Source organism: Cricetulus griseus, chromosome 2, assembly GCF_003668045.3.
Source record: "Cricetulus griseus strain 17A/GY chromosome 2, alternate assembly CriGri-PICRH-1.0, whole genome shotgun sequence".
NCBI lineage: Eukaryota > Metazoa > Chordata > Mammalia > Rodentia > Cricetidae > Cricetulus > Cricetulus griseus.
Window position 1 is genome coordinate 431,342,706 of NC_048595.1, and position 6,000 is coordinate 431,348,705.

Below are 6,000 nucleotides of genomic sequence, written 5' to 3' on the forward strand. Positions count from 1 at the left end.
CGCAATGCCCCCACCTACACCCCATGTGCTCACTAATGCATCCACTACATACATAAAAAGAGGCAGCCAGCAAGCAAGAAAAAAAGAAATAGAAAAGTGAAGAAGAAGATTGATATCTGTCGTCAAATCCTACCAACCCCCTGGCCATCTCAAAGCAGCACAGAGTGTGACCTAGCTGGTTTGCTGAAGCCATTAGTGACCGGAAATTGTTTCCTGTGTTGCCTCCTCCTGAATTTTTGCCTTTATAGCCAGGCCTTTAGGGCCTTATCCCAAAGGAACAGGATGGATGGTGGCAGTTAATTGGATCCCTTTAGATAGGAGGGCCTTCAACAATACAGACAGAAGTCCTTTCTTCATGGTGAGCCCTGTTGGGTTAATCATTAGACTCTTTAACTGAGGCATAAATGAAGAAATAGGCTTCTTTTAATTTTAAATAGACTTTAATTTTTTAGGTTAGTTTTAGGTTGACAATAAAACTGGGCAAAAACTTAGAGTTGTCATATGCCCTCTGATCCTACTGAGGGCATCCTACACCAGAGTGATACCTTGTATATAAGTAGTGACCCCACATTGACACATCCTGGTTACACAAAGTTAATAGTTGACATTAAGGTTCACTCTTGATGGTTTTTATTCCTTGTGTGGTGACCCATGGACAGTGACACACATTTATCATCGGAGTATCAAACAGAACGGTCCTACTGCCATAAAAAGACTGTGCTCTGCCCGCTTGTCTTTCCATCTCTCTACCCCCAGCAACCACTGATCTGTCTGCGGTCTTCACAGTTTGGCTTTTCCTGAATGTTATATAGTGAGAACCACATGTGTAGCCTTTTTAGAGTAGCTTCTTTTACTTAGGAATGTGGATCTAAGGTTGCCCTATCCTCGACTGCTGAAAAATATTCCATTCTTGGAATGTACCACAATGTATTTATGTATGTATGTATGTATGTATGTATGTATGTATGTATGTATGATGTATGTATATACATGTATATTCTAAAAAACATCACATTTGTTCCTAAGTTTTAGTCATTATGAATAGAGCTTCTATAGACACTAATGTGTAAAGTTTTTATATGTATAAATTTTCCTACTCATTTGGATAAATGCCAAGTGTGATTCCCAAACTTGTATGTTTAACTTTGTAAAAATAAAATTGCAAATTGTCTTCCAAAGTGCTCTTGATATTTTGCTTTCCCACCAGTGAAAAGTGGGTGTTTCTTTTACTCTGCATCCTTGCCAGCATGTGGTATTGTCAGGTTTTTGGACTTTGGCCACTCTAATATGTACATAGCTCTGTCTCATTTCTAATTTAATATATAATCAATGGCATATGATGTTGAACATTTGAAGCCTCAGATTCAACTCCCCACCCCCCCCCAGGTCAATTCTGCCAAATACACCACCTCCATCTGTTTATTCAGTGCTGGGAACCAAACCCATGGAACATGACAGGCAAACTCTCAACCATGGAGCCAGAGCCTCGGCATTCTATTTTTGTAAAGCATAATGCTTTGTATTACACTGATAAAATGCAGTGAAGCCAAATATCCTTTGGGCCACATGAGTTCAGTTGCTCTGTGGAAACAGACCTTTTCTATATTGTTCTGCATATTATTTCTCAAACCAGTATAGTGCCTTTTTCTTAGTAATTCACCAACTGCTTACTGAATATAGTGGGTTGAAGACTGACCTCCCAAAACACAAGTCCAAATCCTAAACCCCAGAACACATGAGTATTATCTTTTAGGGAAGAGGGTTCTGATTGACTTAAGGAAGTAGAGGATCTTGGAATGTTCATCTTAGATCCTCGGGTTGGGCCAGTCCAACAGATGTCCTCAGAAGGGCAGAAGGGAAAGACAGGTTGAAACTGATGGAAGAGGAGGAAGCAATGTTACACCAGACTCAGAGACTGTAATGAGATGGCCACTCATCAAGAAATTCTCACAGCTACCAGAAGCTGGAAGAGGCAAATAAGGGACTCTCCCCAAGAGCTTCAGAGTGAGCATGGATCAGATGACTTCTGATTTCAGACATGTGGCCTCCAGACTCTAGGTGACCACTAATCTACTTTCTGTCTCTGCACTTACCTATTCTGGACATTTATATGAATAGCATCATACAGTGTGCTTGTCTTTCAGGTCTAGCTGTCTAAACAGCACAGTAACTTCAGATTCTAACTGCATGGTGTAGATGTATTGGGTGACAAAGCCTACTACACATGTGTTCTTTTAAGCTTAGTGTGCCTTGAATCCTTTAAACTCCATCATTGCTTGGGCATGTCTACAGGAGAATACTTCAGGAAGTGGACGAGCCTCTGAACCTGCTCTTCTGCTTAGGGCATCCTGAGTATGCCCAGTGCAGTTCCTGGTGCACAGAAGTGTCAGGCAGAAGACACAGACCCAATCGACAGCATTTGCCCCAACAATGACAAAACCTTATAAATCTCAAATAAGCCAGTGCCCAATATTCCTTCAGTTCATACCAATAGGAATAGCCTTGGAATGCCTGTGCATGTTCAAATTGTCGAGGCTTCAGATTAGGGTGCTGCATTAGACTTTTTACCTGGTGGAAACTTGAGGATCACCTAAAACCAGTTATCACCAAGTAGTATAGTCCTGTTTATTAGAATGAAGTTAGCATCCCCATTCCATGCTAGTGGTACCAGTGAACTTGAAGACCATCCACTGATGCTGAGAACTAGTGGCTAATTCTCGTCCTGAAAAGCATTTCCACATACCTGGCAGGCTCTAGGGTCATACTCCTTCAATTTCTTTCTTCTGTCTTGCTGTTATGATTTCCCTTAGTTGTCGTTCTCCTGACAGTTATAAATCTACTCAATATTTTTATATTATTAAAAAGAAAAGCAACACAAACCATTTTTCAAATCTCTCTTCACCGCTGGCCTTCATTCCTCTGGTATCTCTCACCTGGATTCTGCAATATTTTCTTAATTACTCTCCCACCAATCTTTCCTGAGATCCCCACGCTAGCTGTACCCTTGGTATCAGACATGGAGATCAGGTCATATTGTTCGCAATTTTATATAAATAGAAGCAGTTAACTGTGCCACTTGCTTTGTCTATTGCTTCATTCTGCAGCATTGTTTGGAGCTTCATCTCTATTGTAAATATATGTCAATAGCTCAGGTTTTTGTTTTTTCTTAGTAGCATTCAATTGTATGATGACACCATATTTCACTCACCTTCTGGTAGAATTTGAGTTGTTTCCAGCTTGGGACTATTATTTTAAAAAAAAATACCTACAATGAACTTTCATATGCAAACCTTTGTGTGGCATTTGGTGTCATTTGTCAGGAGTAAATGTCTAGGGTGGTGTGGCTGGATCACATACTTAACATCTTTAGAGACTATCAGATTTCCGGAGTGGCTGTGTGTTTGGATTTCCTCAGTGTATAAGAAGAGCTACAGAATGGTTTATCCCTGCCACTGCTGGATGTGTCTGGCCTCATTTGTCTTAGCGGTTCTAGTAGATATATGCTAGTGGGCTTATTTGTTCAATTCAGTGATTCTAGTCTCCTACTAAGTCCCACTACTTTGTTAATCCTGTCCTTGCAACCTAGACACCTCTTTCCCTTCACTAGTCTGAATGAAGCCATTTCCCTTCATACTCAGCCCCAGGGTCTTTGGACCCAAGTGTCTTTCTGCACGTACTGTTGGGGTGAGCTTTGTGCTACTGTAACAAAACACCTGAGATAAGCAACTTAAAGAGGAAAGGTTTATTCTGACTTATAGTTTTGTAAATTTGAAATCTATAAACCCTGTTGGTTTGTCCTGTGGTATGTGAGGCAGCACATACTGGTAGAGGAAGCTGCTTACCTCATGACCACCAGAAAGCAAAGAGAAAGAGGAAAAACACAACCGAATGACCTAACTTCCTCTCAGTAGGCCCCACAGCCTAAGATTCCATCAATTCCCAATAAGACCCCAACTAGAGTGTGTACACTCAGAGCTCTGTGGATAACTTTTTGTTAAAGGTTTTGTTGTTGTTGTTGTTGTTGTTGGTGGTGGTGGTGTTTGGTGAGACTGTGTACAACCCTTTTCCCTACTTGAGGCCAAGCTGACACCAGGTTGTCATAAGTAGCAGCTGCAGAGACAGAACTCCACTCGGTGAGCCAGTCCTTTCACCTGGGTCATGAAGATTCTAGGTCGGTTTCTCTTGTTTAAAGAGAACTGTTACTGTAGCCATTTTTACTTGGATGTTTTTTTTTTTTTTAAATTGGAAACAATGTATAGGTGTGGCAATGTTTTTTAAGTTAAGTGAACAATTGTCCTAATTTTAAATGTCCTTTGAGCAAAGAAAGGAAAACAGAAATGAAGTCAAAGGGATTTGTGAACTTCAAGAAAATTAAATTTGGTTCAAGCATTGGTTACCCAATCTCTCTTGATGTTATGATTTTAAGGCTTCCCGTCTGCGAGAGTCTTCAGTATTTTGAATGAGCTAGAACTTGTCCTTCATGCCTGTGATGTTCTGTTTACATTGGGGGTGAGGAAGGGACAGAGCTGGAGTATATTTAAGCAGCTTCTGAGAAATTCTGGGTAGTGGGTAGTGTTTGCAACCCCCACCCCCCTAGACAATAGATGTAGTTTTACAGATTCCCAGGAGGAAGGTGGGAACATGAAAAGAGCCAGTCTCCAGGAGATTCATTCTGGTAATAAGGCATGGATGAGAGGCTATGTTTCAAAGTCCATTGGAAATCACGGTGATGGAATTCAGAGTGATTGTCCCTGAGGCTTTACAGCCTGGGGATTTGGCCTGCTGTGAACCGCGGCCTCTGCTGAGTTTTAACCCAGTCACGGTGCCTCCCGTGGGGATACCACACCACATTAACCTGCCACTTGGAAAGAAAGCACCAGAATGTGGAAGTTCCTGGCAATCGGTTGTCTAATCCAAATAATTTGAAAATAGTGCTTCATAAGAGTTCCGTTCCAAAGCAAGATGACTCCAACTACCGCAAACTAAATGCAGCCCTGGCAGCATGGACACTATTGCCATAGTTACGATGAGAAGGTTCATGACTAAAGCCATCGACACACTGACCTGTGCAGGAGAGTCTTTTTGCCAGAAAGAGGTCCTGAGCTCCTGAACTGGCAAAGGCCGGAAGGAGAGGGAAGGAGGGAGACAGGCAGAACACCTCAGGGAGAACGGATGGAGAAAGGGGGAGGAAAGAATGAAGGAATGAAGGGACAGAGGGAGGAAGAGAGGAAAGGAAAGGAGCAGAGAGGGGCCCCTTCCATTGGTACAGTCTCTACCATGCCATGAGTTGCAAAGGTTGGATTTGGGTAGCCATGCTGCTCTCATCTCCTCTTTTGTAGAAAATGGGATGGTCTCATAAAGCTCTTTGACAGCCTCATCTATTCATTTTTAGAGAGCTTGAACAGCAAATCCGGGTTGTGTGGCAGCTGACTAGATGGTTCAGCAGTTAAGTGCACTTGCTGCTCCTGAGGAGGTTCAGTTCAGTTCACAACCCCTTCAGGGCAGCTCCCAACCATCAGTAACTCTAGTTCCAGGGAATCTAATGCCCTTTTCTGAACTGTGCAATCACCAAGCACATAGTACAGATAAACACATGCAAGTAAAACACTCATATACATAAAATAAACAAACCAAAAATAAAAAAAATGTTTTAAAACAATGAGGGAAATTTCTTCATTCAGTGGCCTCGTTGGGGGGAAAAAATCTTTGAACAAATTCCAGGTTGACTTGTCATTGTTGTCAGTTTCAGAATTCTCCCACTATTTATTTTATAGCTCTCTAAATGAAATTATATCTGGCATCTTCCCTACATCTACCGGGAGTGACAACAGCTTTTGGAAACAAAAATGCTTAGTGAAATGTTCTATGAGAACAGTTACTTTTGTGGTTAAACCTTAAAACTGTCTGTTTAGAAGACAGCTACAGTGAGAGCATTTAAAGGTTACACGATTGTTGTCTGACTTAAGCACGAGGCTCACTCCTACCCAGACCACTCCTGGG

The 6,000-nt window shown here is 41.7% G+C and overlaps 1 protein-coding gene across 1 annotated transcript in view; it reads left to right on the plus strand.

Annotated features, from left to right (window-relative positions):
• Positions 1-6,000, plus strand: part of Sgpp2 (sphingosine-1-phosphate phosphatase 2) — a 106,407-nt gene that overhangs the window by 76,237 nt on the left and 24,170 nt on the right. The window lies entirely within an intron of this gene.